This window comes from Hipposideros armiger, unplaced genomic scaffold (genome assembly GCF_001890085.2).
Source record: "Hipposideros armiger isolate ML-2016 unplaced genomic scaffold, ASM189008v1 scaffold_90, whole genome shotgun sequence".
NCBI lineage: Eukaryota > Metazoa > Chordata > Mammalia > Chiroptera > Hipposideridae > Hipposideros > Hipposideros armiger.
Window position 1 is genome coordinate 509,049 of NW_017731440.1, and position 19,483 is coordinate 528,531.

Consider the following 19,483-nt stretch of genomic DNA (forward strand, 5'->3'; position numbering starts at 1 on the left):
CAGTTCTGCTCGTTATTGGCTGCTCTGACTTCTCTTCATCAGTGATGTTTTCTCTCCCCTCAGAAAAACATTTAAACCATTTGTACACTGCCATTTTCTTTATGCCGTTATCCCCATAAACTTGGACTAATATGTTCCGGACTTCACTTCCACTCTTGTCAAGTTTAACAAGAAATTTAATGTTTGTTCATTGCTCTACTTCAAGCTCAGACATTCTTGTGATGGCAAACAAAACCACACAACAATAATGAACATCATTCAGCAAGACACCGCCGCACATCGACACGATCACAGCTGTGAGACACTGATATACCAAGGTTATGAAACCTTACTGAGATGTTTGTACAATATTGCCAATGTAAATGCATGGTGGCAAGTTTGCGAATGTAATTGTCAGACCTCATATACCATATTAAACAACTGGATGAAAAACAATCCAGGAAAGCATTTGTGTGATAACTAAGTAATTCAAGCATCAAATCTCTCTCCCTCTTTTTTTTTCTCTCTCTCTCCCTCTCCCTTAATTGGCTTATATAATTTTGGACACTGGTATGTCCCAAATCTGCAGCAAGCTATGGACCCAGGGAAGTGTTGATGCTGCAGTTCAAGTCTGGGGGCTGGCTGTTGGTAGACTTCCCTCTTCTTTGGGGAGGTCAGTCTTTTTCTATGAAGGCCTTCAACTGCTAGGATGAGACCCATGGACATTATGAATGGTAAACTGCTTTACTCACAGTCAGCTGATCTAAATGCTACTCTCATTAAAAAATACCTTCACAGAAACATCTAGAATAATGTGTGAAGAAATAACTGGGTACTATGGCCCAGCTAAGCTGATACATAAAATTAACCATCATAATACTCTGTGTATTTTTGTATCCTTCTAATTCTTCTTGAACTGAGGCAGGGTATAAAATGTACCTAAAATAAAATATGATTTTTCTTCTTAGTTATTTCTAAAAGATGTTACCTTTACTTTCTAAGCCCCATCCTGTGTCATTTGGGATGGTTGTTTCTTCATTACTGTGGCATTGAAGAGTCATATGCGGCTTGAGGTCTGCAGCCAACTGTCCCTACCAGTGGTCAATAGACACTTCTAAGTAGGCCTTCCCCTGGATATGCCTCTCTCTGGGGATTTAAAAAAATTTGAATATAAACTATATAAGTAATAAATAAACACTGAGACTTCAATTCCCTGGTTGTTTTAGTTAAGACTCTTGATTGCAATTATCAGGAACACATTTCTAATTCCTTTATGAGAAGGAGTCAAGCATAATTAGGGTGGCATGTGTTATTAGAAACTAAAGAGAAACATATAATTGGTACAACACTTGGAAGAGAACTACATACTGTGATTATGAAGGTTAGTTGGTTTTAGTATCTCACAGAAATTAGGCAGGAAGTTTTTTTTATTCTAACCTGAATTCTTGCACTGAAATTTATTTATTTATTTATTTATTTATTTATTTATTTATTTATTTATCCTTCAAGGGGATTTGTTTTTTAAAATATTTTTATTAAAAATATAGTTAGCATACAATATTATATTACCATATTTGCCGGCGTATAAGACGATTTTTTGGCCCTGAAAAATATGCCTCCAAGTGGGGGGTCGTCTTATACGCCAGGTACACTTCAGATAGACTGCCCATAGTGCTTGCCCCATGCCATAGTGGCCTCCCGATGCCCGCCCACTTCATTCCACATACCGTTCAGGCATCAGCAGCGCTGCTGGGTGTATGCTCGGCTGTTATGCGATTTTGCTGTTATGCGATTTTACCACACTCGCAAAATCGCACACAGCCGACCATATAACAAACTCTGTATTTTGAGTGGAAATGTTAGGGGGTCGTCTTATACGCCCAGTCGTCTTATACGCCGGCAAATACGGTAGTTTCAGGTGTACACAATAGTTATTTAACACTTATGTACCTAAACAAGTGCTCACCATGATAAGTCCAGCAACCATCTGACACTGCAATGCTATCACAATATTATTGACTATATTCCCCATGCTGTACATTACATCTCCATGATTAATTTGTTTATACCTGGAAATTTGGACCACTTATTACCCTTCACCTCCCCCCCTTTTAATTTTTTAGTTACAGTTGACATTCAATATTATTTTATATTAATTTCAGGTGTATAGCATATTGGTTAGACAGTTATATAATTTAAGAAGTGGTCTCCCTGACTAGTCTATTACCCACCTGGCACCATACATAGTTATTATATTACTGGCTATATTCTTAATGCTGTACTTTTCATCCCCATCACTGTTCTGTAACTACCAATCTGTATTTAGTTCCTTTACCTTTTTCATCCTGCCCTCCAACCCCTCTTCCCATCTATCACTCCAATAAATCTAGTATCCATCTGATACCATATGTATTTATTACAATATTATTGACTATAATCCTTACACTATACCCTACATCCCCATGACTACTTTGTAACAACCAATTTGTACTTCATAATCCCTTCACCTTTCTCACCTACCTCCAACGCCCCTCCCAGCTGGTAGCCAGATGGGCCTGTTTCTGTTTTGTTTGTTTATTTTGCTCTTTAGATTCCACATATAAATGAAATCATTTTGCATCTGTCTTTTTCTGTCTGACATACCCCTCTCAGCACAAGGTCTATATATGCCGCTGCAGATGGCAAGAACCCATTCACTTCCAGGCCAAACAATATTCCGTTGTATGTATGTACCACTTCTTTATCCATTCATCCATTGATGGATACCCAGGCTGCCTCCATATCTTGGCCATTGTAAACAATGCTGCAATGAGCATATGGATTCACATGTACCCTCTACGTAGCAGTTTGGGTTTCTTTGGATAAATATGAGGAAGTGGAATTACTGGGTCCTTCTTTGTCTCTTGTTATAGTCTTCGTTTTAAAGTCTATTTTGTCTGGTATAAGTATTGTTACTTCAGTTTTTAAAAATTTTTCTCATTTCCATTTTCATGAAATAACTTTTTCCATTCCTTTACTTTCAGTCTGTGTGTGTCTTTCAATCTTGGCCCGTACAGGAGGCTTTGACTAGTCTCCAGGGCATAGGGATGAAAACGGGACCTTTACAAAGTTCCAAAGTATTGACTTGGAGAGACCCTTTGGGACACTCCAGAACGTTTACTCCATTCATCCTTGAGGGTCTTCCAGTTAACCTCTGGGGACGGGACATTCTAAGTCAAATGTCAGTCATGTTATAGTCCTAGTTCCTCAGCCACTAATGTTATGTTCAATCAGGGATACATTCCAGGCCAGGGATTAGGCACGTCAGGACAGGGCAGACTTGAGCCCGTACAAACTATTCCAAAAAATAACAGATCAGGACTAGGGTATCAAAATTTCCTAGGGGCCTTGGTATCTCCTGCAGCCGACTCCAAGTTACTTAAGATTAAATGGCTTACAGAGGTGCCAGTATGGGTTGACCAATGGCCCTTGACTCAGGAGAAACTTCAGGCAGCCACGGAATTAGTCCAGGAACAGCTTGCTGCTGGACACATAGAGCTGTCCACCAGCCCGTGGAACACCCCATATTTGTTATTAAAAAGAAATTAAAAAATGGAGGCTGCTGCAAGACCTGTGAGTTGTTGATGCCGTTATGGAGGTCATGGGGAGCCTGCAGCCTGGGTTTCCTTCCCCCACAGCTATTCCGGTAAATCATCATTTAATAATTATAGATTTAAAAGATTGCTTTTTCACCATTCTTCTCCATCCTGAGGACAAAAAACATTTTGCATTTAGCGTTCCCTCGCTAAACTTTAGGGAGCCCATGCAACGTTTCTAATGGAAGGTTCTTCCCCGCAGCATGGCCAACAGTCCTACAATTTGTCAGATGTTTGTCAGTCAAGCCATCATGTCTATGTGGCAATTACACCCAGAGGCTTATATCATTCATTATATGGATGATATCCTTATCTCACATGCTAACAAGGAGGTTTTATATCAAATATACGGAAGCCTCAAAGATAACCTTACTAAGGTAGGACTGGTCATTGCCCCAGAAAAAGTTTGGAAAACTCTCCATTCTCTTATTTAGGGACCATCAGCTTTATTTGCAATTGCTTAGATCTATGCTGCGGGCTTGTGGCAGCCCCGTTAAAGCGTATCAGTTAGAAGATTTTCTTGCTTATTTATAAGACACCTGTCCTTGTTTTCCGAAGGAGGGAGCTCTTGATTCTGAAATCTGGGAAAAGGTTGGCGTACAGCTCCGAGAGCGTCCGGCCCTTGATGGGCCCAGGAAGTCTCCCAGCGATGCACTTTCACTTTGGGAGTTGGTGCGTGACAGTCTTGATCCCAGTCCAGAGGCTTCCTGTCCCCTAGAAACACAGTCTCAGCCTATGGTAGAAACTGTTAACAGGATGGCCTTCCACTCTGTAACTTTTAAGGTTGTCTGTGAGATTGGGTGTTTTTTCTTCAGGGGCACAGTGGAGATGAGATCTACCCAGCAACCTTCCCACGCTGCTCCCCAAGGCCTAAGAGCCTGTCAGCTTGCCAGCTGTCAGGCTTAACCCTTACTGCAGCTCTGGTCTGTAACTTTTCAGCTGCTCTAAAGCTGCTCTAAAGGTGTTCACTCTAACATGGAGGCCTGTAGCTTGCCAGCTTATAGCCTCAGTGTCCCTGGCTGATCCCAGCCAGCTCCCCACACTATGAGGTGAATGTTATTATGCTTGATGTTGTCCCAGAGGCCTCTTAAACTATCCTTACTTTTTTGGATTCTGTTTTCTTTTTGCTGTTCCAATTGGGTGTTTTCTGCTACCTTATCTTCAAAATTGCTGATTTGATCCTATCTATCTGTCTGTTCTATCCAGTCTGCTGGTGATTCCTTCCAGTGCATTCTTCATTTCACTTATTGTATTCTTCATTTATGACTAGTTTCTTTTTATTAGTTTCAGGTGTACAAAACAATGCAATAGTTATCCTTTTCACCCCCTCTTCCCCCACCCACTGCACTCCCACCCCTGATATCATACATATCTATTACAATTCGATTGACTCCATTCCCACACTATACTCCACATCCCATGACTATATATGTATTAAATTATAGTTGAATATAATATTATTCAACAGCAGCTTCTGATGTGCAGTGCAGTGGTCAGGCCTCTACACCATCCATAAAGTGGTCTTCCTAACAAGACATGAGTCCTCCGGCCCCCTAACAAATATTTACAACATTATTGATTATATTCCCCAAAATGTCTTTTCTATCCCTGAGGTCATATTGTAGTTACCAATTTATGTTGTCTCATCCCTTCCCTTTCTCCCTCATCTCCACCCCGATCCCATCTAGCAATCATCAGTTTTTCCTCTGTGTCTCTCCTCATCCCCACCCCTCTCCCATCTAGCAATCATCAGTTTTTCCTCTGTGTCTCTGAGACTATTTCTGTTTACATTGCTCGTTTATTCAGTTCTTTAGATTCCACATATAAGTGAGATCATATGGTATTTTTCTTTCTCTGACTGACTTATTTCACTTAGCATAATGTTCTCTAGGTCCATCCATATCGTTGCAAATGGTACGATGTCTTTCTTCTTTATAGCTGAATAATACTCCATTGTGTAAATGTACCTCAGTTTCTTAATCCAGTTGTCTACTGATGGGCATTTCAATTGTTTCCAAGTCTTGGCTATTGTAAATAATGCTGCAATGAACATAGGGGTGCATATATATTTTTTGAATAATGTCTTGAGTTTTTCAGGATAAATACCTAGGAGTGGAATTTGCTGGGTTATAAGGTAGTTCCATTTCCAGTTTTTTGAGATACCTTCATACTGATTTCCATAGTGGCTGCACCAGTCTGCAGTCCCACCAACAGTGCACCAGGGTTCCCTTTTCCCCACAACCTCATCAGCACTTGGTGTTTGTTGATTTATTGATGATAGCCATTCTGACTGGGGTGAGGTGGTATCTCATTGTGGTTTTTATTTGCATTTCCCTAATGCTAAGTGATGTTGAACATTTTTTCATATGCTTGTTGGCCATCTGTATGTCCTCTTTGGAGAAACGTCTCTTCATATCCTCTGCCCATTTTTTAATTGGGTTGTTTGTTTTTTTGGTGTTGAGTTGCATGAGCATTTTATATATTTGGGATATTAATCCTTTATCTGATATATCATTATCAAATATCTCCTCCCATTCAGTAGGCTTCCTTTTTGTTTTATTGATGGCCTCTGGACGACCGCTCACAGTGGCTCTTGGCAGCTCACACAAACTGCCAGCCACTCACGGTAACTTATGGCAGCCCACTGCAGCAGGGGCTTCAGCCCATGCGGTCACCGGCGACTCCTGGCAGCCCAGCTCCAGGTCGAGCTGCTGCTCGCCATCTTAGCTGTAGAAGGCAGTGTCACTGGTCCTCATGTGGGATCCGAACTGGGGCTCTGCTGCTCAGAGCTGGAGTCCCAAGCCAGCTCTTAACCAACGTGCCACTCGGCTGGCCCCAGAATTATTTTTAAGAGGCTGATTACTTTTCCCACAGAGGACTTGACTGATCTCCTTCTGGAGGAATATAATCCTGTGTCCTCAGAGCTGAGTAAGAGAAAGAGGCTGGGGCCCACTGTTCAGTAAGCAGAGTTCCACTTTATTTCTGTTTAAAAAAATTTTTTTTTTGTTTTAATTGGGGAATTGGGGGAGAGGAACATGGTTGGGGAATTGGGGAGGGGGACCATCCAAGTTGCTGTTCTTCAATCTTAGTTGTGGAGGGCGCTAGTCTTCAACTGGCTGCCCTTCGGCAGCTCGTGGCCTCTAAGCTCAAGGTGCTGTGTTACAGTCTTAGTTGCGGGTGGGTGTAGCCACCATCCCATGTGGGAGCTGAACCGTCAGTCTTGTTGTTAAGAGCGTGCACTCTATCCACTGAGCCATCCAGGCGGCAGCTCAGCTCAAAGTGCCGAGTTCAGTCTTAGTTGCAGGCAGGCGTAGCCCACCATGGAACATGCAGTATTGTTGCTAGGAGCACGTGCTGTCACCAGTCGAGCCATCCTGCCACCTGTTGGCAGCTCAGCGGTAGCTCAGCTCAGGCACAATATCACTGGCCCATGTGGGAATCGAACCGGTGGCCCTGTTACTCAGAGTTCATGCTCTTACGCTAACTCTTAACCAACTGAGCCACTTGGCTGGCCCCTATTCCTGTTTTAATGACCACTCAGGGCTACCTTTCCCTTTGCCTGGAGCACAGAGCACGCTCAGGTTAGCCTATCCTGAAGTTAACCTGTCTTCTGCCTGTCCTGTGTTTGCTGGGAGAAGGGGACCTGTGATCCTAACTACTCTTTTTTTTTCTTTAAAGATTTAATTGGGGAACTGGGGGAGGGAACAACATTAGGGAATCGAGGAAGGGGAACAAACAAGTTGCTGTCAGTCTAGTTGTGGAGGACGTCACTTCACTGGCCCATGTTGGTGTTATCATTGTGCTCTTCCTGGCTGAGGCAGATGGCTTGCCGGCCATTGGACGGCCGCTCACGCGGCTCACGGCAGCTCATGCTGGCTGTCAGGCCACTCAGATCCTAACTACTCTTGATGTAGCGTTTCAATACAGCCTTCTGTTGTTAGCCCTGCCTATGAGGTAGCCTATGCCACATCCTGCCTATGAGGTAGCCTTTGTTTCTCATTCCTGAAAATTTCTTGTCTATCTGCTTATCAGCATCCAAAATTTGTTAACATTATTTACTGTTATTTCCTTTAACAGGCTTCTTAGTTTTTGGGGTTTATTAGCATTAATCTCTTTACTTTTATTTTTGGGGCTTTTGGGAAGAAGCAGAGTAATCTTTCTGGCACAAAAATGTGTGTGATTACCTATGTTTAACCCCATGGGATCTTTGAATGTGGCACTGAGACCTGACATCTCTGTGGCGCTGCTCCCAGACCACTGCATGTGTTGGTCAGAATGGTTCTTGACATGTCTCACCATGCTACATATCGACCCAATGAGAAGTTTACTATTAAATAGCACCTGCCATATTCTAAGTCTGAAGGACAGTCCATTGCTCTATGGGGGAACTGTGTGGCATTATATACCACAGTGGCATCTGATTTGGAGCAGAAAGATGAATAAGAAGGCCATTTCAGGTAGAGGGGAATATGTCAAAAAAAGGATTGAAAGAATGAACACGTGAGTATTGCATTTATCAAATTCCATTGATTTTAAGGTGCCATATTTTGAAAAATGCTCAAGTATTTTATGTATTATTAGGAAAGAAAAAAGCCCCACTCCCAGTTAATCCATGATATGTTTTTTTCTTCATAATTGTTATTCATGTTTATTGAGAGAGCTCTTTAGGTTTATGTACACGTCAATTTTATCTTATTTTATTCTTGTGCATTTGTAAAAAGGAAAATATAAATAAAATATAATAAGTTGAATAAGATATTCCTAAAGGCTTTTGAAACTTAGAATCTGAATCACTAGTCCATATTCTTGTACACTGTTATTCTCATACCTTCAAGTATATTGGTGATGCGGCAGTTCTTAGTAGACTGCTCCACTCTTGCCTTTGGAATTTTATTCCAAGCCACTAACATCTGATCTGTAAATTTTGATCCTGTTATGATCGTGACTTTACCGGGATATATCAATAGAAAGTGCTTTCTTAATCTTACCAGAAGGTGTTAAGTGAATATTTTCTGATAAAGACCAGGACTCACATTCTTTCTTAAAATGATCCTTATATGATATGTTGGCTGAAATGTCAAGGGGTTGCATGCTATCTGGTCATGTCACTAGGACTAATGACCGAGTTCCTGTATGTGCAAGCGATGACCATTTGTCAGGACTGGCCTGGCTGGCAGTGGTCACAAGATGCCATTAATATAAGGCACACATTCTGATTTTAGAAATGTTAATATTTGGAAAAACTGAACATCTTAGAAGTGATAAGATACAGTACTGTGAATTGGACTTAAGATCTTATTTGTGTAATTGAGTAATAGCTGTCTCTCTCAGCATTTATAAGGACAGAGGTGTCTTGTTTCCCATTATATTCCCAGAGTTACCATAATGCTTGGCTCAGAGCAGATGGGCAATAAATATTTATGGCATAAATGAGTAAAGGGTGAGAAAGGGTAAATAGATCTATTTGTCTAGTGATACATGCTGCCCAGCATGGTGGCAACTAGCCCCATGTGGCTATTTAAATTTCAATTAATTAAATAAAACTCAATATTTAGAACCTTAGTTTAACTACCAATATTTTAAGTGCTCTGTAGGCACAAATGGCTAACAGCTACTATATTGTACAGTGCAGAAACAATACATTTGCATCATCACAGAGAATGCTTTGGACAGGATTGGTCCAAAACACAGAGTATTGGGAAAAGATGGAAAGGGATTTTGGAGATTGATGGTGCTCTTGGGAAATTAGACAACATGATGCTTAAACAATCAATGGGAACATGAAAATATGTGTCTGGGATATCCTTAAAATAGGGTGCCTATTTTTTTCAACAGCTGAATTTATCAAGTGTTGGAGTACTACAGTTTTACAGCATATATCTTCCTAGGCTTTTCTTAGATTCTTTTATCTAGATAAAATAAAATAATCAAAACCAAACCAAACCACTGTAACTGCTATGTGGCCAGGCAGTATTGCAGTTTGTAAATTGCAGTTGTCAACTTTTGCTTTTTTGTGTGATTTACTCAAAAGCCTTCAAAACTGTTTGAGTCAAGGATGCATGTATGGTAGAATATTTTGACTCTTATAGCCACGTAAGAGCAAAGAGGGATAGAGTGGAAATTAGAGGATCTGGAAAATTCAGAAATAAAATGTATACTTGTATTAGTAAAAACACCCAGTCTTTCCCCCCTACATAGGGTAAAACCCAGTTCTCCACCTTATGTATCTTTCTGTCCTGTGTTCTCACAACACTTCTGAGACCAGATGTGTAGGGGGTTTTCTCCACACCAAGCAATTCTGTGACACCAGCAGGGTGTCCTATAGTTTAACTCAATTCTGACACTATGTATCAGGAGATAGTGTCAGATTCCACAGGTAAGGGGTCAGTTCCACAAAAATGCCCCCACTTCAGATGGCAGTCACAAGTCCAGGTTGTCACCTGTGCTTCTGACCGATTGGCTATAAATCAGAGATTCCCATGACACACTTGAGTTTGATTAATTTGCTAGAACAGCTCACAGAACTCAGGGAAATAGTTAACATTTACTAATTTATTAAAGGACATGATAAAGGATGCAGATGATCAGCCATATGAAGAGATACATAAGGTGAGGTCTTGGGGGTCCTGAGCACAGGAGCTTCTGTACCTGAGGAGTTGGGTTGTGTCACCCTCCTGGTGTGGATGTGTTCATTAACCTGAAAGCTCTCCAAAACCCATGCTATTAGGATTTTTATAAAGGCTTTCTCACATAGGCATAATGAGTTGTTAACTCCATTTTCAGTCCCCCTCTCCTCTCTGGAGAAGTAGGGGTGATGATTTGCAATTTTCAAGCTTCATGGTTTGGTCTTTCTGGTGACCAGCCCCCACCCGGGAGTCATCCAGGTGCCACCCAGAGTTGCCTAATGAGAACAAAAGATTCTCCTAGTGCTCTTATCACTTACAAGAGTTTTAGGATTCTGTCAGGGATGGGTCAAAGACAAATATTAGAACAAGAGATGTTGATAATGTTATTACTTAGGAAATGATAAGGCTTTTAGGAGTCTGTGCCAGGAACTGGGGGCAGAGAGCAATATGTATGTTTTTTCTATTATCTCAGAATACTTCTCTGTGTGGACTTCAGATTTACTTTAAAGCTGAATGGTTTTGTGAGTCATTTTTGGGGAGGCCGGGGTGAGTACTGAGCAAATTTATTATTTTTTTTCGTTTGCTTATTTACAGGTGAAAGACATACTTTTTCTAAATTATGTACAAAATTAGGACCCATCCATAGCTCCGCTAACTTCCTACACTATGGACTTTGCAAGACTGTATGTGAGGCAGGATAAGTGGTAGCCTAGGAAATTGACCAGGATACCCGCCTCCAGGATACAACTGTGAGACACCTCACTGGTTACACAAGTAACAATTGACCACATTGGCACTTGCAGCTGTAGAAAAATAAGAACCAGTTTCATCCAGCAAGGCTAATCCCTATGACTGGGACCTGACCTTTAGCTAATTTTAATGTCATTATAATCTCATTTACATTGAGGTTACTGATGCCATGACAGTTCTGGAGGAGCCAAACAAGGATGTAAGAGTGGGAACTGGAGGGTCCCATCTAGTTGGAGGAGCTGAACGAACCATGTCAATGGATGTCAGCAATTCCCTGCCTCTCTAGAGGATATAAGTACCCCTGGTCAGGACTTCCTAGGTGCGACTCAATCTCTTGAGTTCGCCCACACTTCTCTCTCAAGTGTGTACTTCTGTTTCAATAAGTCTCTTTCACTTTTATGCATCTGTCTTGCTCTTGAATGCTTTCTTGCACAGAGACAAGAACCTGGTCAGCACTGCTCTGGATTGAGTCCTCCTTGGACATCCTGTGAGCCTCTGGTGACATTCCTATTGCATTTCATGAAAATGTTTCTCATGATAATTTTCATATAGTTCTAGACATCAAATAAAATGGGGATCTCTCTCTTTTCTTTTTTACTCTTAAGGTGTAATCAATTATGCTATTATGGTTTAACATCTAAATAGCAGGCTTCTCTTGGAAAAAAAGAGTCTTTTCTTGGGCAGAACATTGGCATGACCTTGGGGTTAAAAGCATGGATCCTAGAGCTAAGTGGCCTGGGCCAAATCCCAGCTGTAGCAGCTGTGTGACGTCATACAAGTCATTTAACCTCTTTGTATCTCAAATTTGTTCTCTGTAAAGTGGGGATGGTAACAATAGTGGTCTTCTTGCTGATTGTTGTGAAAATTAAATGAACATACATATGCTTATTAAATTAATTAATAAAATATGCACTAAATAAATAAATGCTTAGAACAGTACCAGGAGCAGAGTAAGCACTACTTAAGTATTTGTGATTGTTTTCTAGTATCCTTCCAAGTGAGTGTCTTCTCCTAGGTTGTGCTCTCAGCTCATAGGTCCTCAGCCCCTGTTTAATGATTAAACGTCTTTTAGGCATATTCTTTTTTATTGCCTTCACATCAACTTACATCTGGTCTCACAGTATGTTCCGTACATGGGGATGGGAAAAAGGAAAATTTTATATTATAACCACTATTTCCTATACCCTTTGGGGAGAATTGAGTCTAGCAGTTAGCAGCTTTCATTTTGATAGCTTTCTGTAAGAGAATATTATGGTTAACAATGTAGGTCACAGTTGTTTTGGGGGATGGTTTGACATCTGTAAAGTGAAGTACAGGAATATCATCTAAAAGCCCACAGAGTGTCTTTGTCAGACTCTGCCAAACAAAATGCTAGACTGCTGGCATATAGTCATGAAAGGACAGAGAGTTGTCTTTGTACTTTCATGACCAGGACAGCCTCTCCACCTTTCTCTACTCAGCATGAGCATTTATTTACATCAGAGTATCTGGTACTCTGTGTTTATTTTGTGGGTAAAAACACTAACAGAAAAAAAGGTGAAGGCATTCCATTAGAAATGCTGAGTCTCATTGTACTATCTCCCTAAGTTAGTAAGTCTGTCCCTTTTATTTAGAGATTATATAATAAAGACTTGTAAAAATATTTAAAACTTCTGGGTAAACTTATCAAAACATACATTTCATAAATTCTTTATAGAAACAGAAAGCGGGTCAAATATATGGTGATGGAAGGAGAACTGACTCTGGGTGGTGAACACATAATGCTATATATAGATGATGTATTATAGAATTGTACACTTGAAACGTATGTAGTTTTGTTGATCAATGTCACTGCAATAAATTATATAAAAAAAAAGAAACAGAAAGCAGATTGGTGACTGCTAGGCCCTTGCAATAGGGATTAACTACTGAATGGGTAGGTGGTTTTATTTGGAATGTTGAAGAGGTTTTAAAATTAGATAAAATTAGATAAAGGTGGTAGTTGTATACATTGTGAGTATATTATACTAAATGCCACTGAATTGTTCACTATAAAGTGGTTAATTTTATGATATGTAAATTTCACCTCAATAGGTGGTGAAATTTGGCAAAAGAGCCAAAACAAAACACAAGAAAACTTCCAAGTCCAATTTTCCCAAGCCATGGCCTCACAGAAGGGTAGGCCATTTGCTTACAAAACAAAACAAAGACAGAAGGGTAACCTTGTTCTTTAACATTTAAAATTATCAGGCAGGTTTATTACTTTTCAGAAAGAACATGACATTCGCCACCTGTGAGACTTCATGTCAAGTTTTTGCTTCCGTAATGGAGTGTCAACAATCCTGCTCTCTTATGTTGTCTATGTAGTTTTCATGTACTAGCATGTTGTTTGAACTTAATAATGGATATTTTATTTTTATGAGGGTAGGTTTGATCGTGTTACTGAGTTCTCTTAAGCTTGGTTTATGGTGACATGGGCTTTAAAAACTTCCACTATTCATATTCTCTGGTTTTTATTGCTTCTTCCCTCTATCATGTGATAAGTATGCATTTGTTTAAAATGTTCATTTTCATGCAATTTAGCATCGATGGCATTCATCCTTTTGGTGTGGTGATCAAACAGGGACTTTTCCTATAGCAATAGACAAATAGTGAATTGACTGCATTATCTAAGCTAAATTGATGGTGGTGATTTATATAAGCTCATATTTAATCTGTGGGGCGATATAACAGCTCACATAAAAGTTTTAGCAACTAACATTAACAAAAGTCTTTTAAAGCTCTATGGCTCAGAATCCCTGGGCCTATAAAAAGGTGCTATGCAGACTAATGGTTTTTGTAATCTAAGGGTCTATGTTGAATTTGTAATTTATTGCCCTTTTCTTCCAGTTCTGCTGAAAATTTTCCCGTCTTCTGGGAGAGCAAGAGATGTTTTATTCAAGCCCTTGATCTGTTGCCACAGCCCCCCTGAGAAAGGGACTATGAACATTTGAACCTCAACCTCCTACTCAACTCACATAACCTAGGTTTAAATTCACCTCTGTCACCTCGTGGCTGGGTGATTTTTGACAAGTTACTTAAACCTAATCCTCAGGTGCTCCAGCTTTAAAATGGAGCTAACAGAAGTAGCTCAAACGCAGGGGTACTGTTCAGATTTCATGCAACAGGTATAAAGTGCTTAACACAGTATCTGATATATAATCACTGATCGCATTATTGTAGTTGCTTTTGTTATTACTAGTCTACCTAGAAAGAAGGCCAGCGTTCTAGCCCCACCCTGTTGGCCCCTCCCTAGTTGGTAAGAGATACGGGCATTTTACTCTTGGCTGTGAGGCATTTGTCACTCACCTAGGGGTTTGTCCCCATTTCCAAATTAAGTAATCTTGAAAGGTAAGGCTTTGATAACTGAACTCCTAAAGTTCTTCTTTATAAGGTCATTGCTAGCCCAGAGGCACAATTTGTTCTAGGTTTGAGACTGGAACTAGTATAGGCAGTAATCCTATGCATCAGAAGTGAGTCTTAACTTTTGTCTGGGAAGAATGGGAGAGGGGCCTTTTAAAAGTTTGGTTTCTGGAGTTACAAAGCTACTTCCTGCTGTTGTTTTTCAGCTTTTTAACAGTGGATAGAACTTGCCAATCTGTGACCTTGAGGAAGAAAGTCATGTGCCAAGAAAGGAAGAGCAAAAATAGAGAAGGACCTGAGTCCTTGGTGATGCACAGTTCTGTAGAGATCCCTCCAAGACTGTGGCACAAAATGAGTCAATTCCTCTCAGGTAAGTTATACATCTCGTACTTGCAGCTGAATGCAGTCTTAATTAACAGATTCCTCAGGTGTCTCCCAGTTGCATTTCATAGGGGTGTTTAAGAGGTACAATGAAACTTTCCGTCTGGCTGCCACCATCTGAGGACTTAAAAGGCTCAGCTCAGTGATTTCCAGAAAACATGTAGGAGGCTTATAACCTCTTGAGATCTAAATTCCTTTCCACTCAAAAATCTTAAATGATCCATTTTGTGTGCAGAGGTTGTTCAACTAAAGGAATAAATGTCTATTAAACAAATAAAAAAGAGGTTTAATGATTTAATTCCATGGAGGGATTCTAATGGTGGGCATACTGAAAAGAAACTTTGGGGGTTGGTGGGACGTGGTGTCTTTCAACCTTTATCCTGAGGCTGACTGCCAAAGATGGAACTAACCCTCTGTGTCGACACTCTGATTGCCTCTTAATGTCATTGGTTATGTCCTTCATTACATTTCTATATGGAAGTTAGCTAATGAAACAGGGAGTCAGTTGAAAAATTATGACAAAGAATATACCTTTTTCACACAAAAAGAATCTTCTTGTGTATTTAAGCAAATCTTTTTATTGAGATATTTAACTTTGTCAGTACAACGTTCAATCCTTTGTAGTTAATGACATTAAAATTAAGTGTTCCCTTTTATTGCATTTATTTTGTGCCAGTGGATCTGTTTCATCAGCTTTTTCTTTGCATGGCCTGATAGCAGGTCACCATTTTGTTTGCTCCAGAGGCACTCTTACGTTCTGTGTGATGTGTACCCTTGGATTTGAACCACAGCACTGATTATTTGGGGAGAAATGATAGCTGCTGCCTTGAAACCATGTATTACAAAAGTAGTTCTCTTCTTTGCTTCTAAGGCAACAAAACGTTGCCTAATCCAGCCTTTGTTGGTTCCGCTTATTCATTAGTTTTGGAAATGGTCTGTGTTCTGGCAAGGATGCACATTAATCTTAGGCAAGTGAAGCTTTTAGTATCTGGGCATATTTAACTCTTTAATCATTTAATCAAATGGTTGGAGAGAGTATTGATTGCACCTTCTATCCTGGAGGAAATTAAGAATTCATCATGGTTTTTGGTGGATATTTCTCTTAGAATTGTCTTCTACTCTGCATTTTCAATGTTTTTAATGTTTGCTATTCTATTTCTCATTCTTAAGGTAGATAGTTTTGCTGTATATTTTATTAGAATAAAATGAGACTCAAGTGACTCTGAATTTCTAATTATTATTGTGAAATAGTTTTTGTTATCGCATATGATTTTCCCTTTTTTTCTACAGAGTATAGTTGCCCTAAGTTGTCAAAATTATTGATTCTTTATTAGTGTTCCGTGTTTGTTATTTAACCTTAAAAAATATGTATCCTCTCTTGTTCTGTGACAGTGAATTGTTCCTCTTTTATGAGCTTTGTTCAGCTTGCATTCAGCTCTTCTTTTTCTTGTTCTTGCCTTCTGTTCATCAATTTAGTGTAGAACTATTGGAAAAAACACACTGAGTGATGCTGGGATTCAATTACAGTCTGTGTTTTAACATGTTATGCCTCCCTATTTTGACGAGTTTCTTGCCTGTGCAATGCGGAATTATTATTACACAAATGTACAACATGCAATTTTCATATATTGTCTGGAAAGTTAATTTTTATGTTATGGAGAAATCTCAAGGTAGCTGCATTTAGTAAATATTAAAGCTGTTATTGAATGAACCTCACATAATAACAAAGCTATAATATTTCCCATTTGTCATTTTAGAAAGGCCCCAGAAACAAACAAATTGATGGCTTCCCTGTGTGTTCTGTATTAAGGACATTTCAGGGTTGCTGCTAAAATGCTCATCGTTTCAAGTTTTGTTAATGCTATACAATTTTAATCTTTTTTCCTGAGCATCACAGTGGACATGTCTCTAAGTGCTAGAAGAGAATTAACAATTTACATTTGTTTAACCCATTTTGAACACTAGTACTTCATTTTTGTGCTGTATTTGAGATTTTTGAACTTAATTTTCATACAACTCACTAATATTTATCATTAATAATACGCCCTTTAAAAATACTCATTTTCATTATAGAAGCAGCATATAATTAAAAATACAGACAAGCAGGCCCGCCGAGTGGCTCAGTTGGTTAACAGCTCGCTCAAGAGTTTGAGCTCTGAGCAACAGTGGTTTGATTACCGGCCCGAGCTGAGCAGCCGCTGAGCTGCCAACAGGTGGCAGGATGGCTCAGCTAAAAATAAATAAATAAAAAATACAGACAAGCAAAATGAAGAAAATAAAATTCATTCTTAATCCTGTCACTCAGAGGTAATGGTGAATTTATTGTATATTCTTATAATGGAATATAATATTAATATAAACTTTATAGACTTTTACAAAGATGAGATTACATTATCCTGTTTTGGGCTCTTTTTTTAATTTAAGAGATAGTATATACATCTTAGTCATTATTTTTTAAACTATCATTAAAAATAGAAATTTCAACTTTTATTATTTCCTTAATTAAAAGTACATATTTTATATAGAAGAGTGAAAAAATACAGGTGATTATAATGGAAAAACAACTGTCAATATATAAGTACACAGATACATTTGGATATCATCTTAGTCTGATCCTAATGAGCTTGTAAAAATGAGTGTGTATACATATGTAAATGTATGTATACATTTTTATAACAATATCATATTTTAGATTCTATTTTGTAATGCAAATGGATTTTCAGTAAGTGGTATCTATACCTTTTATGTCTATAAACATCTAAATCATAATTCTTAATGACTGTATAATAACCTCACTGTATAACATACCACCGTTTAGTTACCAAATCCCTGGTGGTGAACAGTAGGTAATTTTTATTTTTTTGCTATTATTTACATTGCATAAATTGACCTTGCTGAACATGCATACTTCAACACGTATTCAATTTCTGTAAGGTGAATTGTAAGGCTTTTGATAGAGAGTGCCAAATGGCTCTTGGAAAGCTTGTACGATCTGACACTGCTGCCAGCTGCCTTTGAAGCCTCCACATGCTTACTCTCTCTGGGTTTTTCAGCCAGAGTGCCTTTGGCTAGAACAAATGGGAACCAGGAGGTGGTATGGGTTTTACATAGCTTGGTTTCCAATCTTAATTCTGTCACTCACTAGCTGTGTGACACAGGGCACCTTTTGAAGTTTTCTGGGCTTCCATTTCCTCATCTGTAAAATGCAGATAACAATACCCATCTCATAGGGTTATTCTGAGGATTAAATGAGATGGTAGATATATTGCATTTAGGATGGTCTCTGGCACATAAAAAGCAGTAAATAAACAGTAGCTGTTTTATTACTGATATAGTTAAAATGACATGGTGTTATATTGGTCTTGCTGGTTTGTATATTGTCACCTCGTAATTCGGTTATAGACAAAGATTTTTTCTGTTTGATTCTTGCCATCTTTCAAAAAAACCATACCATATATCTGTTTTGTTTTCTTGTGACAGCCCAAAGCAATAAACTTCTGACCTAAGGTCTGAAATGTAACAGCACTGTAGAGACTAATCCTGCGTACACCATAGAATGAGCTCCTGAGATTAAACATCTTCAGCAAAGCTAGTTAATTCAAGCAAAGAAGAGCAGCTGGAGAGCATTTCCTTTGTAAAAGTTTAAACAGCCACAGCAGTACTCTATCTGCAGAGCATAACTACGAACTCTAGGATCTAACCCATCACTCTAAGTACACTGCAGCACCTCTTTGAACATGAGGTAGCTGAAAACTGCTGAGAAATAGCCAATGGTAGACTCATCAGGCATGGAATTTTATGTGGGTGGGAGTGACAGTTTTCACAGCCAGTGCAAAACTGGATCTCCAGCTGAAAATTTCAAAAATAAACAAAAAACGGTGTCATCCTTGTATGTAACATTGGCAGCACAATATCTGGTTTTGAGAGGGCCAGTCCACTCTGCATGGGTGCTCTGTTATCAGGAGTGTTGTCTTAGATATGGACAAAATGGAATACTTCAGAGAAAAGCAGCTACGAGAACCGAAGTCCTATCAGTCAAGGAAGAGTAGAAGGAACCTGGGGTGTTCAGTTCCAAGAACAGATTTATGAGAGTCACAATAATGGATTTAGAATAGTTGAGGGATCAGACTTACCCTGTCTCCTTGGGTAGAAGCCCTACAAATGAACATGAGTGACAAAGAGGCAGATCTTGGTTATTCAGGTTCAATGTCAAGAAACCTAGAACTAATAATGTAAATGGCTTTAAATACTCTTTGTTGGGTGTGTGTGTGTGTGTGTGTGTGTGTGTGTGTGTGTGTGTGTGTGTATGTGTTTGATATTTATTCTTTTGAAGAGGTAATATATTCAGGGGTTCTAAGGAATTTGTGGGTCTGGAAAATTGTGGGCCTTTTTATTCATTAATTGAAAACTAATCAATTTTCTCATTTGAATGCGATCTCTTATTTCCCTGAACACAGATATATTAGATCCTTCCTCCCCTCCCCTCCCCTCCTCTCCTCTCCCCTTCCTTCCTTCCTTCCTTCCTTCCTGATCATAGCTTTGGGGGCATTGGGAGAACTCAATTTAATAATAGCACAGTGACCCCTGAAACTAATGCAATTGGATGCAATGTTGCCTGACCCAGTAGAACTTACTGGGTTGGTCCTGGAGTGGGATGGAGGAATCTGCTGTCAGCACTTTTTGAGCACACAAGACTTCAAAAAGAAAAGAAAAGACCATTTACCAATTTCT

The 19,483-nt window shown here is 39.3% G+C and overlaps 1 pseudogene; it reads left to right on the forward strand.

Annotated features, from left to right (window-relative positions):
- The first annotated feature begins 3,610 nt into the window (after nt 1–3,610).
- LOC109383867 (leucine-rich repeat-containing protein 34 pseudogene) overlaps nt 3,611–19,483 on the forward strand; it is a 181,690-nt pseudogene continuing 165,817 nt past the window's right edge.